Source organism: Canis lupus, chromosome 5 (genome assembly GCF_011100685.1).
Source record: "Canis lupus familiaris isolate Mischka breed German Shepherd chromosome 5, alternate assembly UU_Cfam_GSD_1.0, whole genome shotgun sequence".
Lineage (NCBI taxonomy): Eukaryota > Metazoa > Chordata > Mammalia > Carnivora > Canidae > Canis > Canis lupus.
Window position 1 is genome coordinate 22,679,160 of NC_049226.1, and position 21,280 is coordinate 22,700,439.

Here is a 21,280-nt window from a genome sequence, read left to right on the forward strand (position 1 = left end):
GCCCTTCTCACTTTATCATGCATCCTGATCACCTGGAGGATTTGTTAGAACACAGATGCTGGGCTCTGCTCCCCGAGTCTCTGGTCTCTGCTCCCCGGGTAGGCGGGTAGGCGTGGGGATGGAGAGTTTGCGTCTCTAGGACATCCCCAGGTGCGCAGCCCAGCTGTGCCTGGCTGGGGGGGGGGGGGGGGGGGCTTGTATTTAGAGACAGAGCTCTGGGCTGGGAGAAAGCTCTGTTTAAGGTTAAGGGCCCCCTCCATCTCCGGGACCGAATGTTCTCCTGGCCTCTGAGTCAGCGGGGCGTCCTTGACTAAACCGGAGCCGACGAACCTTCTCTGGTCACTGTGAGTAACTCCAAAAATCAATATCCTCTTTTCGCCCGCGGCCTTGGGGAGGAACAAATGGTTATAAATTACACTCATTTCTGTTCTAAGTAGAACATGCGATGAATCAATGCCAGCCATAAATCAGCCCCGAAATGCCAGTGTGGAAACAGCATCTGGGAGCCTCTTGCAGCTCTCCTTTGGTAAGAGCGTGTAGGGCTCTGTGCAGAGGCACTTAGGGGCCCGCAGTAATGACGAAGCTCGTGCATTTGGAGAACGTTTCCCTGAGCTGTGACACCCGCATTAGCATATCAGTGGACAGTCTGAAGAGCCTTCAAAAAACTGCACGTACCAGTGGGATGAACGCAGGACCAGAAAGAAAACATTTATCCCCCAAAGTCTCGCTGGCTTTTCTCAGCCACTAGGCCCCCCCACCCCCTTCAGGTAAGTGCTCTCTGGACTCTGCCGGGGGCGAGAGGCTTTCACCCTTTGCTACCTCCCGGGGATGCACTCCCTCAGCAGGTCTTCTTTAGGGGCTGGTTTCTCCCACTTAAAAACTCAGAGTTCTTAAAAATCACTGTCCGCCATCTGCCCTGCTGACTTGGGCCCTGTCCAGCCTGGTCCTGCCCTGGCCCAGCCCACCCCTCCCATCACCCCTTTCCGTGGGTGCGGCTGGGCCAGGCCCCCCGCACGGACCCCGGCAGCGCCCACACCTCCGAGGCTCATCCTGGTTCTGGTGTCTTTGGGCCGTTTTGTTCCCCTTAATTCCGCGGGGACCCATCGGCCCTGTCCCCACACAGAACACGCGGTCCTTCAGGCGCCACCACAGGGGGCAGGGCCTGGGGGCCCAGGAGTGACCCCCGTCTCTTCTCGCCTTTCCCTGGCCAGAAGTAGTGCCACCTCCCCGCGGCCGGCCGGCGCGTCTGTCCGCAGCAGCAGCCTCGGCCTCCAGGGCTCCCACCCGGGGGTGTCTGCGCGCCCCCCGCCCCGGGGCACTGACTGCGTGAGGACACGCGGTGTGTGAGGCCCTGGCATCTAGGGGCGGGGGCCCGGGAAGTGTCCGGGGGCCCGATGGGGACCCTGCCCGGGGCGGCCCTTGTGCCCAGGGCTCGCGTCCCCTCCCCGAGACCGCCGCCGCGTGCGGCCGCAGCCCCAGGACTATGGGCAGGAATGACAGGCAGAAGCGAGCAGGGGTGAGGGGTGGCGGGAGCACCCCAGCTGGCCTGGACCCTCCTCCCCGGCCTTCGGGCAGGCCTGGTGCCTCACCCCGCGTTTGGCGCCCCCGGGTTCCTGGGTGGGGCCGGCCCGAGGTGCGCCACCAGCCTTACCAAGCCGGGACCCCTGTCGCTGGGTCCCCCCGGCCGGCTGGCCCTACCGTCGGAAATGAGCCTCCCTTGAAGTCCAACTGCACCATTTTCTCCGGTGTGACTTGGGGCAGCTGCTTTAACCTCTCTGGACTGAAGTCTACACACCTATAAAGGAATGGATTGATTTTTATCACCCATATTTTTCTCCCCAGATGAAGTCTGTAGCTGCTCAGAAACCCGTTTTTGGTTCCTTTTGGCTTAAATGAACTGAGCGCTGGTGGTTGTGTACTGTTCCCTGGGGGCAGCCTGCTCTCGCCCTGGGCAGCTTGTTCTAGAAAGTACCCCAGGTAGAGCAGAAGAGACCTGGTCTGAGCTCTGACGAGTGCCTGCGCCCGCCAATGAGGAAGAAGGTTCCCTGAGAACATACCCGCTCTGACTTACTCCGTCCACAGCATGTAGGACCATCGCTGTGTGCGGGGCCAGGGAGGGTGCAAGTGACAAGTGGATTGGACGCTGCAGCCTGTCCTCCCCGCGAGCCTCGCTGCTGTGTCTCATCCCACCGTCTGTCCTCGCTCCGGCTCTGGCCTCGTCCTGAGGCAGCCAGGAGGTCGAGGGGTGCTTTGAGAGGGACAAGGAGAGGCCCAGGGTATATGGAGGGTCATGAGACCGATGGCTTATACCCAAATCATCAAGAGTTGACTGTGGGGTATGTCCTGAGTCTGCATCTAGGGTGACTAACATCTGAGGGTACAAGCTGCCTTTTTCTCCGGGTGGCCGCCATGGGTGGCGGAGCTGATGACCTCCCTGTGCCCTACTATCTACCACCTTGATGTGTGTGGCCCCCAGGCCCTGGATGCCTCCCTTTCCTTGCTCTGTTGGGGGATGTTGCTGAGCTCTGGGTAGCACAGTCCTGATGGGGCCCATTGTCCTCTCTGGGGATACCCTTCTGATTCATACGTCAGACACTAGGGTATGGAGCCATGGCCCCCTTCCTAGACAAGCCCTGAGGCCCTCCCACCCAATCTCCTCTGGGCCTTCTGCTTCTTGCCCACGCACCCACCCTTGCCTCCTGCCGGGATGAGGTAGCAGGGGGTCCTGAGGAGCTGCTGGCTGTGAAGTAGCTCATGGCCTGAAAGCAGAGTTAGGACCCACAGCCCTGAGCCCCAGAGTGCGTGCAGGTGTGCGTAGCCCGGAGCCTGGCTACCACCTCAGCTGTGCTCACTCAGCCAGATCTAGACACATTTTAAGGTAATGCCTGGAATGTGGCAACAGGAAATTTGTCCGTTGGTTCATTGTGTAGGTCCTGAGCTTCAAATAGATCAAGTCCCTGCCTTAATGGAGTCTACATTCCGGTACAGGGAGATGAACAGTGAACACACTGCATGTTTAGTCAGACAGTGAGAATTAGTCTGGAGAATGGGGCAGGTCACAGGGAATGCAATTTTTAGAACACCTATTATTGAAACAGAGTTGACCTACAATTTTCTATTCATTTCTAGTGTATAACAGAGAGACTCCACAGTTCTAGACATTATGCAGTGCTCAACAGCATAAGCGTAGTTGCCATCTGTCACTATAGAACACTGTTAGGGTACTGCTGACTGTATTCCGTAGGCAGTCCTTTATATCACTGTGACTAATTTATGTTATAACTGGAAGTATGTACCTCTTAATCCCCTTCACCTATTTGCCGGTCCCACCATAAAACCCCCAACCTGGCAATCATGGTCTGTTCTGTGTTTACTTGTGTTGGTTTGTTATTTAGATCCCACATATCTCCAGATTCTCAACAAAGGCAAGAATTTCGCCCTCTTTATGGCTGAGCAATGTTCCATGGTATATATACCAATGCTTCTTAACCATCTATTGATAGTCACAGGTTGCTTCCCTAATTGGCTAAGGTAAATAATGATGCAATAAACATATAGGATGTACATGATTTTTGAATTAGTGTTTTTGTTACATTTGGTAAATACACAGTAGTAAAATTACTGGATGGCATGAGATTTCTACTTTTAATTTTTGGAGGAACCTCCATACTGCTTTCCATGGTGTCTCCACCACTTGATGTTCTTATCCACTGTGCAAGAGGATTCCATTTTTTTCCACATTCTGACCAACACTTATTAATTTCACATTTTTGATACCAACCATTCTCATGGGGGGCACAGGGGGAAAAGTGATATCAAGTACTTTTCAATTCCATTTCTCTAATGACTAGTGATGTTGAGGATCCTTTCAAGTGCCTGTTGGCCATCTGCACGTCTTCTTTAGAAAAATGTTAGTTCGGGTCCTCTGCCTGATTTTCCATTGGATCATTAATGGCTGGCTGGTTGGTATTGAATCATATCAGTTCTTGATAGATATTTTGGATATTAGGCCCTCATGGGAACTATCATTTGTATCTCCCATTCAGTAGGTTGCCTTTTCATTCAATTGGTTTCCTTCAATGTGTGAAAGCTTTTCATTTTGGTATAGTCCCTATCATTTATTTTTGCTTCAGTGTTCTTTAATTTTTATTTTGCCTGAGGAGGCATGTCTAGGAAAATGTTCCTGGGCTGACATCCAAGAGATGACTGCCTGTGCCTTCTAGAAGTTTTATGGTTTCAGGTCTGACATTTAGGTCTTTAATCCATGGTGGGTTTATTGTTGTGCCTGGTGTCAGAATGTTTTCTTCTTTTGCAGGTAGCCCAACTCCATTTATTGAGGAGCCTGTCTTTCCCAGTTGTATGTCCTCACCTGCTTTGTCATAGATTGACCATGAGTGTGGGTTTATTTTCGGGCTGCGGTTCTGTTCCATTGACATATGCATCTTTTTGTGCTAATACCATACTGTTTTGACTCTGTTAGCTTTGCAGTAAACCTTGAAATCTGAGACTGTGACACGTCCAGCTTTGTTCTTTCTCCAGGTTGCTTTGGCTCTTTGGGGTCTCTTGCAGTTCCACAGACATTTTAGGATTGCTTATTTTGTAAGGAATGCTATTGGTATTTTGATACAGATGACTTGGAATCTGTAGGTTGCTTTTGGTAGGATGGACTTTTGAACAATATTGGTCCTTTCCACGAGCATGGAATAGCTTTCCATTTGATAGTGTCTTCTTCGGTTTCCTTCCTGTGTGTTTTGTAGATTTCTGAGCACAGGTCTTGCACCTCCTTGGTCGAGTTGATGCCTAGGTATTTTGTTCTCTTTGATGCGATGGACCTGGAATCATTTTCTTCTTTTGTCTTTCTTCTACTCGGTGATTAGTGTATAGAAACCCAAGAGATTTCTGTGTGTGAATCTTGCATCCTACCATTTTCTTGAATTCACATCTTCTAATGGTTCTTTTGGAGGAGTCCTTAGAGTTTTCTAGGTATAGAATCATGTCACTTGCAAGGGACAGTTCTACTTCTTCCTCAGCAATCTGGGTGCCCTTTATTTCTTCTCTTTGTGGGATTGCTGTGGCTAGGACTTGCAACACTATCTTGGATCAAAGTGGTGAAAGTGAACATTGTCTTCTCAATTTTGGTATTGGGTATGGAACACGTGGCTTTTATTAAACTGAGGTATGTTCCTTCAAAACCCACTTTTTTTGAGTTTTCATGATCAACTCATATGGAGTGTTGACATTGCTTTCTTGCATCGATTGAGATATTCACCTTTTCATTATCCTTCATTTTAATAAAATGTGGTATATTGTTTATTTTCTAATATCATCCTTGTATTTCTTGGAATAAATATGAATTGCTTGTGTTGAATGATTATTTTAATATATTTCTGAATGTAGTTTGCTACTATTTTGTGGTTCATGTATGTTTATCTGGCTTATTTGCCTGTAGTTTCTTTTATTGTAATGACTGTGGTTTTGGTCTTGGGTAATTTTTTTTTAAGGATGTGTTTGGAATCCTTGTAAAAAATTTTTTGGAAAAAAATTTTTTTTGGAATACCCTGAGAATAGAAAATAATGCTGCTTGAATTTTTCATTGCATTTGCTTTTTAACCCATAGGTCCCTGGACTTTTATTTGTTGAGTTTTTTGATCACCTGTTCAGTTTCATTACTAATTTTTCTGTTCATATTTTCCATTTTTTGAAGATTTTATTTTTATAATTTGTTTCCTTTTTGTTACTGAATATCTTAGCATATTTTTTAAAGTAGTCTCTTCTAATGGTTTCTGTTTCTGTGGTGTCAAGTATTACTTTTGCTCTTTCATTTCTGAATTTATTGATTTTGTTCCTTTTTCTTCAAGAATCTGGCTTAAAGTTTATCAATTTATTTAGCTTTTTGAATAACCAGCTTTGGTTTCATTGATTTTTTTCCCTCCCTTTTGTTTCTTTAATCTCTCCTTTCATTTATTTCAACTTTGATCTTTATTATTTTAGTTTTTCTACTAATGTTATGATTTACTCTTTTTCTAGTTCATTTAGTTGTAATACTAATTTTTTGTGATTTTTGTTTCTTGATGTGTGCTTGTATTGCTTTATATTTCTCTCTTAGAACTTTCGATGTGAAAAAAGAACTTTTGATGTGAATGCATAATTTTGGACCATTGTGTTTTCATTTTCATTTTTTTTAATTTGTTTTTATGTGTTTTTGATTTCCTGATGAATTTTTAGTTGTCCTATTGGTTGGTTAATAGCTTGTTATTTGCCTCTGACATGTTTGGGTTTTTTTTGGTTTTTTTTGTTTTTAAATTCAATTTGCCAACATATAACACCCAGGGCACATCTCATTATGTACTCTCTTTGGTTTTTATTTTTTTCCTTATAATTGATTACTAGCTTCACACTTGAGGTTTGAAAAGATGCATGCTATGCTTTAAGGCTTCTTACATTTATTGAGGCTTGTCTCATGGCCTCACATGTGACCTGTGAGGTAGTGACTATTTCTAATTATCAAGCATCCAAGGAAAGGGATAATGTGAAAAATCAAAGCTAAAGGACACTCCAAAACTGTAGTATCTTGGGAGTTAAATTTTAGAGAAATGTGGGCAGTGTAGTCACATGTACATTTAAACACTGTGCGATACGACATAGTACAGATTGAAGTTTCATATCATATACGTAAATCTTGAATTTTTGTTTTTAATTTTAGTATAGTTAACATATAATGCTTTATAGTTTTGGGTGTACATATAGTGATTCAGCACTTCCATACAAACCAGTGTTCCTCACAAGTGCCTCCTTCATCCTCATCACCTGTTTCACCTCCTACCCACCCCCACCCCTGCCGCCCACCTCCCCGCTGGTGCCCAGCATTTAGAGTTAATAGTCTGTTTCTTGGTTTGCTTTGCTTTTTTTCCCTCCCTTTGCTCATTTGTTTTATTAAATTTCACACATGAGTGAACTCATATGGTTTCTGTTTTTTCCTGACTTATTTTGCTTAGCATAATACTTTCTAGCATTATACTCTCTAGTTCCATCCAAAATTTTATTGTTATGGCTGAATAATATTCCATTGTGTGTGTATTATATCTTCTGTATTAATCTATCAAGGGACACTTAGGCTGCTTCCATAGTTTGGCTATTGTAAATAATGCTGCAGTAAACACAGGGGTGCATGTATCTCTTCAAAATAGTGTTTTTGTATTTTGGGGGTAAATCCCTGTAGTATGATTACTGGGTTATTGGGAAGTTCTATATTTAACTCTTTGAGGAATCCCCATACTGTGTTGCACAGTGAGTGCGCTAGTTTGCATTCCCACCAACAGTGCAAGAGGGTCTCTTTTTCTCCACATCCTTACCAGCACTTCTTATTTCCTGGGTTACTGACTTTAGCCATTCTGACAGGTGTGAGGTGATATCTCATAGTGGTTCTAATGTGTATTTCCCTGATGATGACTGATGTTGGGCATCTCTTCATATGCCTGTTGGCCATCTGGGTGTCTTCTTGAAGAAATTGCTATTCGTGTCTTCTGCCCACATTTAAATTGGGTTATTTATTTTTTGGGTGTTGAGTTGTAGAAGTTCTTCATATATTTTGGGTACTAACCCTTTATTGGATATGTCATTTGCAAATATCTTCTCCTAGGTTGTCTTTTGGTTTTGTTGGTTGTTTCCTGTCTGTGCAGAAGCTTTGTATTCTGATGTCCTAAAAATCTATTTTTGCTTTTATTTCCTTTGCTTCAGGAGCCACATCTGGAAAAATGCTATTATGGCCATTGTCAGAGATATTACTGCCTCAGCTCTGTTCTAGGATTTTCATGGTTTAAGGTCTCACATTTAGGACTTTAATCGATTTTGAGTTTATTTTTGTGTGTGGTGTAAGAAAGTGGTCCAGTTTCATTCTTTTGCAGGTAGCTCTCCAGTTTCCTCAACACCATTTATTGAAAAAAGTATTTTTTTCCATTGGATATTCTTTCCTTCTTCAATGAAGATTAATTGACCATATAATTTTGGGTTTATTTCTGGGTTTTCTCCTCTGTTCCGTTGACCTCATGGGCCTCTTTTAGTGCCAGTATCATATTGTTTCGATTGCACAGCTTTGTAATATCACTGGAAGTCTGGAATTGTGATACTTCCAGCTCTGTTATTCTTTTTCAAAATTATTTTGGCCATTTGGAGTCTTTTTCAGTTCCATATAAATTTTAGGATTGTGAGTTCTACTTCTATGAAAAATGCTTATTGGTATTTTCTTAGGGATTACATTAAACATGTACATTGCTTTGGGTAGTATAGACATTTTAACAATACTTGTTATTCCACGCCATGAGCATGAAATGTCTTTTCATTTGTTTGTGTCATCTTCAATTTCCTTCATCAGTGTTTATAGTTTTCAGAATAGGTTTTTTTTCCTCCTTGGTTTAGTCCTAAATATTTTATTATTTTTGGTGCAATTGTAAATGGCATTGTTTTCTTAATTTCTCTTTGGGTTGCTTCATTATTAGCATATAGATAATTAACAGATTTCTGTACATTGATTTTTGTATCCTGTGACTTTACTGATTTATCAGTTCTAATAGCTTTTTGGTGGTCTTTCTATATTTGCATCATGTCCTCTGCAAATAGTGGCAGTTTTACTTCTTCCTTAATCAATTTGGATGCCTTCTGTTTCTTTTTCTTGTGTGATTTTTGTGGCTAGGATTTTCAGTACTAGGTTGAAAGTGGTGACAGTGGACATCCTTGTCTTGTTTTGGACCTTTGGGGGAAAGCTCTGTTTTTTTTTCCCCATTGAATATAATGTGAGCTGTGGGTTTTTCCTGTGTTGAGATATATTCCCTCTAAACCAACTTTGCTGAGGGCTTTTATCATGAGTGGATGTCGTACTTTGTCAAATGCTTTTTCTGCATCTATTAATATGATCATGTGGTTTTTATCCTTTGTCTTATTGTGTGATATAACACATTGGTTGCTTTTCAAATATTGAACCACCCTTGCATCCTAGGAATAAATCCCACTTGATCTTGGTGAATGATTTCTTTTAATGCATTGGTGGACTCAGTTTGCTAGACTTTTGTTGAGGATTTTTGCATCTATGGAGATGTTAGTTTGCTGTTTTCTTTCTCTCTCTTTTTTTGGTGGTATTTTGATCTGGTTTTGGTATCAGGATGATGCAAGTCTCATAGAATGAACTTGGAATTTTTCCTTCTATATTTCAGAATAGTTTGAGAAGAATAGGTATTAATTCTTCTTTGAATATTTGGTAGAATTCACCTATGAAGCTGTCTGGTCCTGGACTGTTATTTACTAGGAGTTATTTTATTACTGATTCAGTCTTCTTGCTGACAATCTGTCCAAATTTTCTATTTCTTCCTGTTTCAGTTTTGGTAGGTTCTATGTCTCTAGGAATTTATTCATTTCTTCTTGGTTCTAACTTGTTGGCATATAGGTTTTCATAATCTCTGAAAAATTGTTTATATTTCTGTGGTTTTGGCTATTTCCACTTTCATTTGTGAATTTGAGTCCTTTCTCTCTCTTTTGATGAGTCAAGCTAGTAGTTTATAAATTTGATTGATCTTTTCCAAGAACAAGCTCCTGGTTTCATTGGTCTGTTCTATTGTTTAGTTTCTATATCATTTATTTATGCTCTAGTCTTTATCATTTCCCTTCTTCTGCTAGTTTTAGGTTTTGTTTGTTTTTCTTTTTCTAGCTTTTTTGGGTGTAATATTGAGTTATTTCTTGCTTCTTGAGGAAGGTCTGTATTGCTATCAACTTCTCTCTTAGAATTATTTTTACTGTGTCCCAAAGGTCTTGGATCATTGTGTTTTCATTTTTGTTTCTTTCCACATACTCTTTAAATTTCTTCTTTAATTTCTTGATCTATTTGTTATTGAGTGGCATGTTATTTAAACCCCATGTATTTGTGGTCTTTCTAGAATTTTTTTCTTGTGGTTGACTTCTAGTTTTATAGCATTGTGGTCAGAAAAGATGCATGGTATGACTTTGATCTTTTTGAATTTTGTTGAGGCTTGTTTTATGGCCTAATATGCGATCTATTCTGGAGAATGTTACATGTGCACTTGACAAGAATGTGTATTCCACTGTTTGAGGATGGAATGTTCTGAATAAATCCATTAAATCCATCTGGTCCAATGTGTCATTCAACGCCACTCTTTCCTTGTTGATTTTCTGTTTGGATAATCTGTCCATTGATGTAAGTGGAGTGTTAAAGTCCCCTACTATTACTGAATTACTATTGATTAGTCCTTTATGTTTGTTATTAACTATCTCATGTATTTGGGTGCTCCCATGTTGCATGCATAAATGTTTTAATTGTTATATCTTCTTATTGGATTGTCCTCTTTATTATTACATCATGTCCAGGTCTCTGTATAGTCTGTTTTAAGGTCTATTTTGTCTGATAAAATTGTTGCTACTCTGGGTTCCTCTTGAAATGCATTTGCATGATAAATGTTTCTCCATCCCCTCACTTTCAATCTGCAAGTGTCTTTAGGTCTGAGATGAGTCTCTTGTAGGCAGCAAATGGACAGGTCTTGTTTTTTAATCCCCACCATTATTTTGTATCTTTTGATTGGGACATGTAGTCCATTTATATTCAAAGTAATTATTGATATGTATTTATTGTCCTTTGGCTACAAGTTTTGGCATTTTCTTGTAGTTTTACTCTAATCCTTTTCTTGCTCTTTTATGATTTGCTAGTTTTCTTTAATGATATTCTTGGATTCCTTTCTCTTTATGTTTGGCATATCTATTAGTGGTTTGTAATTTGTGGTTATCGCTAGGTTTGTATATATCATCTGCATATAGCAGTCTATATGAAGTTGAGGGTTACTTAACTTTGAACGCATTCTTTATTCCCACCCCTCACCCCCAACATTTTCGGTATACAGTGTCATATTTTACATCCTTTTATTTTGTGAATCCCTTGACTGATTTCTTACAAAAATACTTAGTTTTACTGCTTTTGTGTTTCCTACTTTTCATACCATCACTTAGTCTTTCCTTTTCACTCAAATAATTCCCTTTAATATTTGTTACAGGGCTGGTTTAGTGGTCACAAACTCTTTCCATTTTTGTCTAGGAACTCCTCATCTCCCCTTCTATTCTGAGTGACACTCTTTCCGAATAGAGTATTCTTGGCTGCAGATTTTTCCCTTTCAGCACAGATACTGTTTGCTAACTGATTTTCTTCCTGAATGTTCTATCCATCAATGTAAGTGGACTATAAGGTCCCTACTTTTATTGTATTGCTGTCAACTTCTCCCTTTTTGCCTGTTAATATTTCCTTATGCATTCATTTGCTTTAATACAGGGTGAATTTATAATTGCTGTATACTATTGTTGGATTATTCCTCTGTAATGCTCTTCTTTGTCTCTTGTTCCACTTTTATTTAAAAGCCTGTTTTGTCTGATATAAGTATTCCTACCCCGGACTTTTTTCTCTCTTTCATTTACATGGAAGATGCTGACTTTCAATCTGTTTGTTTCTTTAGGTCTGAAGTGAGTTATAGATGAGTCTTTTAAAAATCCATTCTGTCACTCTGTCTTTTGATTGGAGCATTTAAATAAATACATCTAAAATTATTGCTCTGAGGTTTGCTGGAGGGGAGGCAGCGGGAGGGGGGGAGTTGGGGATGGAGTAACTGGGTGATGGACATTAAGGAGGGCACGTGATGTAATGAACACTGGGTGTTATATTAGACTGATGAATAATTAAACTCTACCTCCAAAATGAATGATACATAATATGTTAACTAAATTTACATAAAATTTTAAAATGTTATTACTGATAGGTATTTACTTATTGCCATTTTGTTAATTGTTTTCTAGTTGTTTTTGTTACTCTTCTGTCCCTGTTTCTCTTGCTGTCTTGTGATTTATGAGTTTTGTTAGTGTTATGCTTGAGTTTCTTTTTATATTTTGTATATATTTTTACAGGTTTTTGGTTTGAGGTCACCATTAAGTTCATATATAACATCCTAAGTATGTAGCATTGTATATGGAATTTATAATTATTAAAGTTCAAAAATATTCTAGAACTCCATTTTATTCCCAATTCTCTCCAATTCAAAAACATTCAGAACTCCACTTTATTCCCCTCTACATTTTATATGTACGCTGTCATGTTTTACATATTTTTATTTTGTGGGTCCCTTAACTAATTTTTTAGATATAATTGATTTTACCACTTTAGTCTTTTAGCCTCTATCCTAGCTTCATAAGTGATTGATCTACTCCCTTTACTATATATTTTTTACTCATGAAGTTTTTCTTTTATAATTTTTAAAATAATTATGGTCTTTCCTTTCCACTTAAAGAAGTCCCTTTACCAGTTTTTGTATCATTTAAAGCTCTCGTTTCTTTGGAGATGTTGTGCTTAGAAGACCTATCGAGGGTAGAAAGAGCTAGATTGAAGTCACCAAGTATAAGTGTATTATTATCTAAGTATTTCTTCACTTTAGTTATTAATTGGTTTAAATATTTGGCAGCTCCCACATTCGGGACATATATATTGAGGATTGTTAAGTCCTCTTGTTGGATAGATCCTCTAAGCATGATACAGTGTCCCTCTTCATCTCTCACTATAGTCTTCGGGGTAAATTTTAGTTTATCTGATATAAGGATGGCTACCCCAGCTTTCTTTTGAGGACCATTTTAATGGTAAATGGTTCTCCAACCTTTTATTTTCAGGCTGTAGGTGTCCTTCTGTCTAAAATGAGTCTCTTGTAGACAGCAAATAGATGGGTCCTGCTTTTTTATCCAGTCTGAAACCCTGCGCCTTTTGATGGGGTCATTAAGCCCATTCACGTTCAGAGTTAGTATTGACAGATATGAGTTTAGTGTCATCATGATATCTATTCAGTCCTTGTTTTTGTGGATTGTTTCACTGAACTTCTTCTTAAAGGGGAATTTTAAGAGTCCCCTTAAAATTTCTTGCAGAGCTGGTTTGGAGGTCACATATTCTTTCAGTTCCTGCCTGTCTTGGAAGCTCTTTATCTCTCCTTCCATTTTGAATGAGAGCCTTGCTGGATAAAGTATTCTTGGTTGCATGTTCTTCTCATTTAGGACCCTGAATATATCCTGCCAGCCCTTTCTGGCCTGCCAGGTCTCTGTGGAGAGGTCTGCTGTTACCCTAATACTCCTCCCCATAAAAGTCAGGGATTTCTTGTCTCTTGCTGCTTTAAAGATCTCTTTATCTTTGGAATTTGCAAGCTTCACTATTAAATGTCGAGGTGTTGAACGGTTTTTATTGATTTTAGGGGGGGATCTCTCTATTTCCTGGATCTGAATGCCTGTTTCCCTTCCCAGATTAGGAAAGTTTTCAGCTAGAATTTGTTCAAATACATATTCTGGCCCTCTGTCCCTTTCGGCGCCCTCGGGAACCCCAATTAAATGTAGGTTTTTCTTCCTCAGGCCATCGTTTATTTCCCTTAATCTGTCTTCATGGTCTTTTAATTGTCTGTCTCTTTTTTCCTCAGTTTCCCTCTTTGCCATCAACTTGTCTTCTATGTCACTCACTCGTTCTTCCACCTCGTTAACCCTCATGGTTAGGACTTCTAGTTTGGATTGCATCTCATTCAATTGATTTTTAATTTCTGCCCGATTGGATCTAAATTCTGCAGTCATGAAGTCTCTTGAGTCCTTTATGCTTTTTTCTAGAGCCACCAGTAGCTGTATAATAGTGCTTCTGAATTGGCTTTCTGACATTGAATTGTAATCCAGATTTTGTAACTCTGTGGGAGAGAGGACTGTTTCTGATTCTTTCTTTTGAGGTGAGGTTTTCCTTCTAGTCATTTTGCTCAGTGCAGAGTGGCCAAAAACAAGTTGTATTGGGAAAAGGAGAAAAAGAGAGAGAAAGAAGGAAAGAAAAGAGAAAAAGAAAAAAGGAAGAAAAAAAGAAAAAAGAGAAGAAAAAGAGAAAGAAAAAGAAAGAAGGGAAAAAAAGGGTGGGGGGAGAGCAATCAGAAATGAAAAACAAAAAAGAACCACGGGGGAGTATCTTCTGATTCCGTGTACTTTAAGTCCCTTGACTCCCCTGGAACTTGTCCGTCTAGCTGGTCTTCTGGGGGAGGGGCCTGTTGTGCTGATTTTCAGGTGTGAGCACTTGGGGGAGCTGCTCTGCCCCTGCCTGGTGCAGGGCTCAGTGGGGGGTTGTTTACCCCGTGAGGCCCCAGGAGCAACAGCCCCAGTGGCGGGGCCAGCTCTGGAGCCCTGGAGTCAGCCTCGGCTGTAACTCCGGAGCTCTCCTCTGCAGGGGCCTGGAGGCTCCGGGGCGGGGCCGCTGATCTGCTCAGCTCGGGGCAGGAGCGTCCTCGCTGTCCTGGGCCCTCCCGGCCTCTGCCTGTCCCGGGGGAGGCCGGATCCTGGGCTGTGTCCCGGCGCCCTGTGCTCCGGGACCTGCGCTGTTGGATTCGCGCTCCCGCCGCCCGAGCCCCTCCGAGCTGCTCCCGCCCCGCAGCCCCCTCCGCGGAGCCGCCCCCGAGCCCCTCCGAGCTGCTCCGGGTCCCGCGGTGCGCGCTGCAGCCCTTAGGGAGCTCGGCGCACTCTCCCGGGGCGCAGGTGTCTGTTAGTGTCCCCGGGAGCCCGAGGGCATCCCCGCCCTCCTGGGTCCTGCTCCACCTCCCTGGAGCCCCTTTCCCCCGGGAAGGTCGGTGCAGCTCCTGCTCCTCCGGGACGGGGCTCTCCTGTCCTGGGGACACTCGCCCCGGCCTCAGCCCGGCTCCTCGCGGGGCCCCTCCCCCTCGGAGGCCTTTTGTTCCTTTATTCCTTTTTCCCCCGTCTTCCTACCTTATAGAAGCGCGAACTCTTCTCACTGTAGGCCTTCCAGCTGGTCTCTCTTTAAATCTCAGGCCGAATTCGCAGATTTTCAGGATGATTTGAAGGTTATCTAGGTAATTTGGTGGGGACGGGTGACCTGGGGACCCTGCTCTTCCACCATCTTGCTCCTCCTCCCCTTTACCAGTTTTTGTAAAGCTGGTTTAGTGGTGATAAATTTCTTCAATTTTTTGTTTGGGAAACTCTATCTTTTCTTCAATTCTGAATAGTAACCTTGCTTGTATAGTGCTTTTGGTTGTAGGATTTTCCTACCACACCATTCCTTTCTGCCTGTGCATCTGCTGCTGGAAAATCAGTTGCCAGTGTATTAGTTGGCAGGGTTTTTGTTGTACATAACTAGTCGCTTTTCTCTTGCTGCTTTTAAAATTCTCTCTTCATCTTTAATCTTTGACAGTTTAATGATTATATGTTGTAGCATAAACCTCTCTGCATTCATGTTTTTTGGGTCCCTCTGTGCTTCGTGAACCTAGATGTTGTTTCCTTTTCCACATTAGGGAATTTTCCAGCTCTTGTTTCTTCAAATAAATTTTCTACCCTCTTCTTTCTCATTTTCTTTTCTTTCTGGAACCCCCCAAACATGCATATTCTCTTGATATTTTCCATAATATCCATTAATTTATCATTTTAAAAATTCTGTTTTTCAGGGCACTTGGGTGGCTCAGTCGATTAAGCATCTGCCTTTGGCTCGGGTCATGATCTTGGAGTCCTGGGATTGAGTCCCATGTTGGGCTCCCTGCTCAGAGGGAAGTCTGTTTCTCCCTCTCCCCACTGCTCTCTCTCTTTCTCTCTCTCTCACTCTCTTGCTCTCTCTCTCCCTCTCCCTCTTTCTCTCAAATTAAATCTTTAAAAAGAATTATTATTTTCTTTTTGTTGTACCACATGGGTGCTTTCCATTACCCTGTCTTCCAGATCAGATTCTTTCTTCCACATTCTCTAGTATGTTGATATTTGGTTTATTTTTCTTTTTTTAATAATAAATTTATTTTTTATTGGTGTTCAATTTGCCAACATACAGAATAACACCCAGTGCTCATTTTCATTTCAGTTATTCTTCAATTCTGATCATCTCTTGTTTCCATTTTCTCTCTCTTTATTGAAGCTGTCCCTGAGTTCATCCACTCTTGTCTCCAGTTGGGTAAGCATCCCTATTATCATTATTTTTTAAGATTTTATTTATTTATTCATAAGAGACACACAGAGAGAGGCAGAGACATAGGCAGAGGAAGAATCAGGGAACCCGATGCAGGACTCCATCCCAAGGACCCCAGGATCACAATCTGGACCAAAGGCAGATGCTGAAGCACTGAGCCATCCAGGTGTCCCAGGTGAGCATCTTTATGACCATTTCTTTGAATCCTTTATTAGATAGGTTGCTTTTCTCTATTTCATTCCTTTTCCTGAGGTTCTTTCTTATTTTATTTGAAGCCTATTCCTTTTTCTTTTTACTTTGCTTGACTTTTTGTGTTTGTTCCTGTGAATTATGTGCATGCAACAGCTACTACTGTTAAATCTGATGGAACGATCTTGTGCATGGGTATCTCATTTTGTATGTTTGGTGATTTTGGCTAGCTTGGCTGGAGCTGTGGTTGGCATCGCTTGGGGGTCCGGGGGCACTCTGTGCTGGGGCCTATGTGGTGTGATGGCTGGAGCAGACAAGGCAGTGGGCTAGGGTGGTCTCTTGGCTCTCCACACATGGAGTTCCTGGTTGGACAGCTGAAGCTATTTGAGCATGTTTTGGGGGTAGTCTTAGGCTCTCTGCACAGGGTGTCCTGGTAGGAAATGTGAAACCTGAGTGCGTGCAACCTGGGTAGTCCCAGGGCTATCTGCACAGAGGGTTCCCTTCTAAGATATGGGAAGCTGAAGAGGGTGCAGGTCAGGGAGGCCCTGAGGTCCTGTGTGCAGGGGACACCCCTGTGGGGTGGCTGGAGTTGATATGGGTGCAGGCTGGGGTTCCCTGGCAGGGTGGCTATAGCCAAGGTAGGTGTGGGTTAGGGGATCCCGGTATATCCCACACATATGGAATCCTGGCCGGATTGCTGAAACCGCGCTGAGTGCCAGCTTGAGGAGGGTGGGGGGGTCCTGGAATGCTCTGCGAGTCCTCTGGAGCTGAACGAGCGTGGGCCTGGGGTGCTCCAGGTTGCTTTGCGCCCGGGTCACTTGGGCGAGACGGCGGTAGCGGTAGTTGGCGCCGAGCAGGGACGTCCCCCGTGTATCAGTCCGGGGCTGCGCTGGGGGGTTGGCTGGGGCTGCTGTGCCCCGACGCCTGGGCCTCGGTGAGGCGACGGGTCAGCCGTGGGCCCCGACCTGCTCCCGCGCCGGCGGGGGAAGGGCTGAGCGCACGGGGCGCCCGCCAGGCCCGGCCCACGCAGGGCCCCGCCGCTCCCCGCCGGCACAGTTCCAGGGCTGCATCCTCTCTCCTATTTTAACTGCATCTTTTTTTTCCTGTGCCCCGGGGCATCTGGGGCCCGGGGCTGGCGGGGCGGCAGGCTGGGGGCTGGAGCCCGCTCGTGCCGCCGTCGCGGTGCAGGGGCTGCCAGCGGGGGTGGGGGTGGGGGTGGGGGTGGGGGTAGGGGTGGGGGCGTGGGGAGGCGTCCTGAAGCTGCAGTTCCTTTTCCGGCTTCGCCCCGGGGTTGCCGCGAGCTGCAACGCTCCGCTTTACCAGCAGAAAGAGCCCGCGCCGGGCAGAGCGCGCCTCCTCCGGGGACAGTGAGCCCCGCGGCGGGGGCCGGCAGGCTCGTGCGGGCAGAGCTTCCCGGGGGGGCGGCGAACCCCGACCTGGGCCGACGGGGTGCTGTTTGCCCCTGCAGGTTAGCAGAGGTGGCCGAGGGGCCCCAGGTGGGCGCCGCAGTGGCCGCTGCCTGGGCCATGTCCGCGGGCCGCCGCCAGGACCTCCGGAGCCTGGCTGCTGCGTCCCCGATGCGCACGTACCTTCGCAGCCCCCCAGAGCTTCTGGCTGGACCCCGGTGTTCCCTGCACCACCCCCTTGGCCAGGCGGCATTTCCTGCTACCCGCCTGGGAGCTGGCACCACAAGTCTGTGTATCAGGATCTTCCAGAGCCGGCTGCCACCGTCCCCCTTTCCCCGGCCCCATGACCGCCGCCACCTGGTGAGCCTAGTGTCACCAGGCAACCTCCGGCTGGGGAAGGGGAAGAGCAGAGCTGAGAGTCCTGAACTTTCTGGATGACTGGGAAGCGGGGAGGGTGGGAGGGCAGCGTGTGAAGGGCCCCGGGGCTGGTGGAGCCTCGCTGCACTGCCCCCGGGCCACGGTGGCCTCCAGTCCCGCTCGGGCTGGTCCCGTGCTGCCCGCCACCGGGGTGCCACATGGGCCGTGACGCGGAGCTTGGACCAGCAGACCGTGCACTCGCTCTGCGTCTCCCTTGACGGATTCGGGATTCACAGCATTTTGATGCGCGCTGTATTCACGACGTGCAGCGGGCTCTGTCCCAGCCTCGGCCGTTCGGTCCGTACATAGCAAAGCCCTAGGTCCCCGCGGAGAGGGCTGGGCGGCCTTTCATGTGGTTCAAATTGGGTTGGCCATCCCCCCGAATCTTCCACCTGCACATCTGCAAGCTACTCAAATGAATAGTAAGTACAGGTTTGGAAAGTAGAGTGGGGAGAGGAGAGCTCAAGGTGAGGCGCGGAAAAGCCTGTGGCCTGGGACCAGTGTCAGGGGCCGGCGGGGGCGCGGGGCTGCGGGGGCTGGGCCGGGCTGACAACTTCTGTATTGTACTTCCTGCGCTTTGAGCTTTCTGTCCCTCATTGAGCTGTCCTGGGGAACAGAAGGGCATCTGCTGGGTCACCTAATTAAGCTTGTCTGGCTCTAATCTCCTGCTGAATTTGTGCAAATAGATGGCCTGGGAACTGCAGATGGCAGCTCCTTCGCATGAAAGCTGTTGTGTTTGCAGTGGGCCTCATAGGAGTCTCCAAGCGCACCCAGGAAGGGCTTCCTGCATGAGTGGACTCGCTGCCTGTTACTCCCCAGGACCAGAGGGGGCGCTAAGGAGGGACCCAGGAGTCCAGGCTCCAGTCCTGGGCCAGAGGAAGAGTGTCCTTGGCTTCCCAGGCCCTGAGCAGGGAGCCCTGGGCAGCTGGTTGGTCTGTGGCCTGGGCTGGCGCCACCAGACAAACCTCAGGACGGCCGATCTCGGGCGATCTTCCCCTCCAACATGAGTGATCCCTCGTCAGGACGACTGGGGCTGTGACAGCAGAGCAGTGAATGCGAGGGGGTCTCCTAAAGTGCAGACACAAGCTCATGTCCCGCTTTTCCTAGCCTCCCCTGCCCTCGCTGAGGTCCTGGCACGGAGGTTACTCCTAAATGTTTGCACAATAACCGCGCGGAGCATGACCACGGGCACTCCCAATGCTGTCTTGCAGCACAGTGAACAGAAAAGGGAATTTGAGAAGAAGAGGGATTTCTCTTTGAGCAAGTGCTTTATTTATTTATTTTTTAAATTTTATTTATTTATTCATGAGAGACACAGAGACACAGGCAGAGGGAGAAGCAGGCCCCTTGCAGGGAGCCCGATGTGGGACTCGATCCCAGACCGGGATCACGCCCTGGGCCGAAGGCAGACGCTTAGTGCTGAGCCACCCAGGTGTCCCTGAGCAAGTGCTTTGTCCTTTCTGAGTCTTAGTCTTCTCATTTTTAAGAAGTGGCAATGTCTGCTGCAAAGGACTATGGTTTAACCAAACTGTGGTGCTGGGCCCTCAAATGTGAGTGGTCTCCCCACCAGCCCTCTCCAAATTTGAGGGGAGCAGTTAGTTATAATCTAGGAGCAAATGCCCAAAGGGGGAAAAATCACCCAATTAGATGAGAAGTTTTCCCAGATCTGTGCCTGGTGCAGCTGAGCCACCAACCGAAGCACATGCTGCTCTGTCTAGATTGGCCCTGGGGTTCCCATCGGGAGGGACTGACGTCCCCTTCCACTCAGGTCAGGGGGGCTGGGGTGCAGACGGCCGCATCTCCAGGGCCCTGGCTGGGGTGGGGGAGCGGTAATGCCATCCCTGACCTACTGGGCTGTGAGCTTCCAGAAGCTTTGCCTTCTGTGTTCTCCTTATTTTTGTTATTCCATTACTTTCCTATTAGGATCCATAGAAGAGTCTTTAGGAGGCCTCGCAGTGGGGGGTAGCACGGAACTAGGGTGCCAAGAACTCTTTCAACGGGTTACAGTGCCATTCCTGAAGTAGATGCCACCACTGGGATCGTCCCAGGACCCTGTGGGAGTCGGAACTCTGGCCAGCAGAGCTGTATGCAGCGCAGCTGCGCAGGGGCAAGTGCTCGAAGGTGAACATCAGGAAACGGCTGTGTGTTTACACACCAGCATTTACAGAGTCACGAGGTGGACTCACGCGTGAACCTGCCTGTGCACGGGGTCTAGCTCCGCACTCAGAAGCCAGCAGGTGAGGCTGCCCAGCTCCGCACAGGGTGCGGGTGGCAGGACTCCGTCTCCAGGGGCCACGGGGGTGGGGGGTGCTGGTGGGGGGTTGCAGTTTTTCAAAGGTTGCTTTAAAGCTCTTAGAGCCGAGCAGCACCCGGGTGGCTCAGTCGGTTGTGCACCGGACTCTTGATTTTTGGCTCAGGTCGTGAACTCAGGATTGTGGGATTGGGTCCCACACTGGGCTCCCTGCTGGGTGTGGGGCCTGCTTAGTATTCTCTCTCCCTGTCTCCCTCTGCCCCTCCCCTGCTTGCATATGTGCGTGTGCTTGCTCTCTCTAAAAATAAGTCTTTAAACCAGCATCTGAGGCTGAGGTACAAATGCTGGTTAAGTACATATGTCCTGCTAATGAGACCCAGGGATAGGGATTTTGCTGCTGTTTCCATCTCCTTTTCCCCAGCATTACCTGACTCATCAGGTTGTATGAATCCTTTTTCTGTAGACAAAGGAGCGAGGTGGGGAAGGACTAAGCTACTAGCACTAGTCCACAGGGTAGCTTCCTTGGATGCTCAGTCCCACCTCTGCTGCCAACAGACTACGGAGTTGGAATGTGCTGTGTTCTCTGCCAACTGCAGCTGAAGGGCGTAGTTAAATCTACTGACGGAGGGGAGATAAATTACCTAAATCCAGATCCTAGGCCAAGAGTTTAAGGTGGGGGGTGGGGGGTGGAGGAAGGAAACACCTGACAGATGGTGATTTTAGTAAAACAAAACCCAAGAAGCAAAATGAAAAACTGAAAAACAATGAAGGAAAAAACCCCTCTCTGATCTGGAGATAAAAGTTTCTTAGACATGGACACAGAACATGAATTTGCTACATCATGAAGATCAGTAGCCCATTTTGGATTTGTGACTACGTATGAAATGAGTATTTTCAATTCCCAGTTGGGTATAAAATAAGGGAAGCGAACCTACTTAGATGAGGCATTAGTAGGATTGTAGGCTTGATTCATGCCAAGAGGGGTGCAGGAAACGAGACCCATACAACGGAGACCTCACTGGG

At 45.9% G+C, this 21,280-nt stretch overlaps 1 long non-coding RNA gene across 8 annotated transcripts in view; it reads left to right on the forward strand.

Moving 5' to 3' along the window:
* The first annotated feature begins 203 nt into the window (after positions 1-203).
* LOC102154417 overlaps positions 204-21,280 on the forward strand; it is a 39,466-nt gene continuing 18,389 nt past the window's right edge. For 3 of the 8 annotated variants that reach the window (XR_005359320.1, XR_005359316.1, XR_005359319.1), the window contains exons 1-2: positions 204-344; positions 438-767. This is a non-coding gene — a long non-coding RNA (uncharacterized LOC102154417). Of the gene's footprint in view, positions 345-434; positions 768-21,280 lie in introns of all 8 variants that reach the window. The other 5 variants (XR_005359314.1, XR_005359315.1, XR_005359312.1 and 2 more) reach the window with 4 other exon arrangements.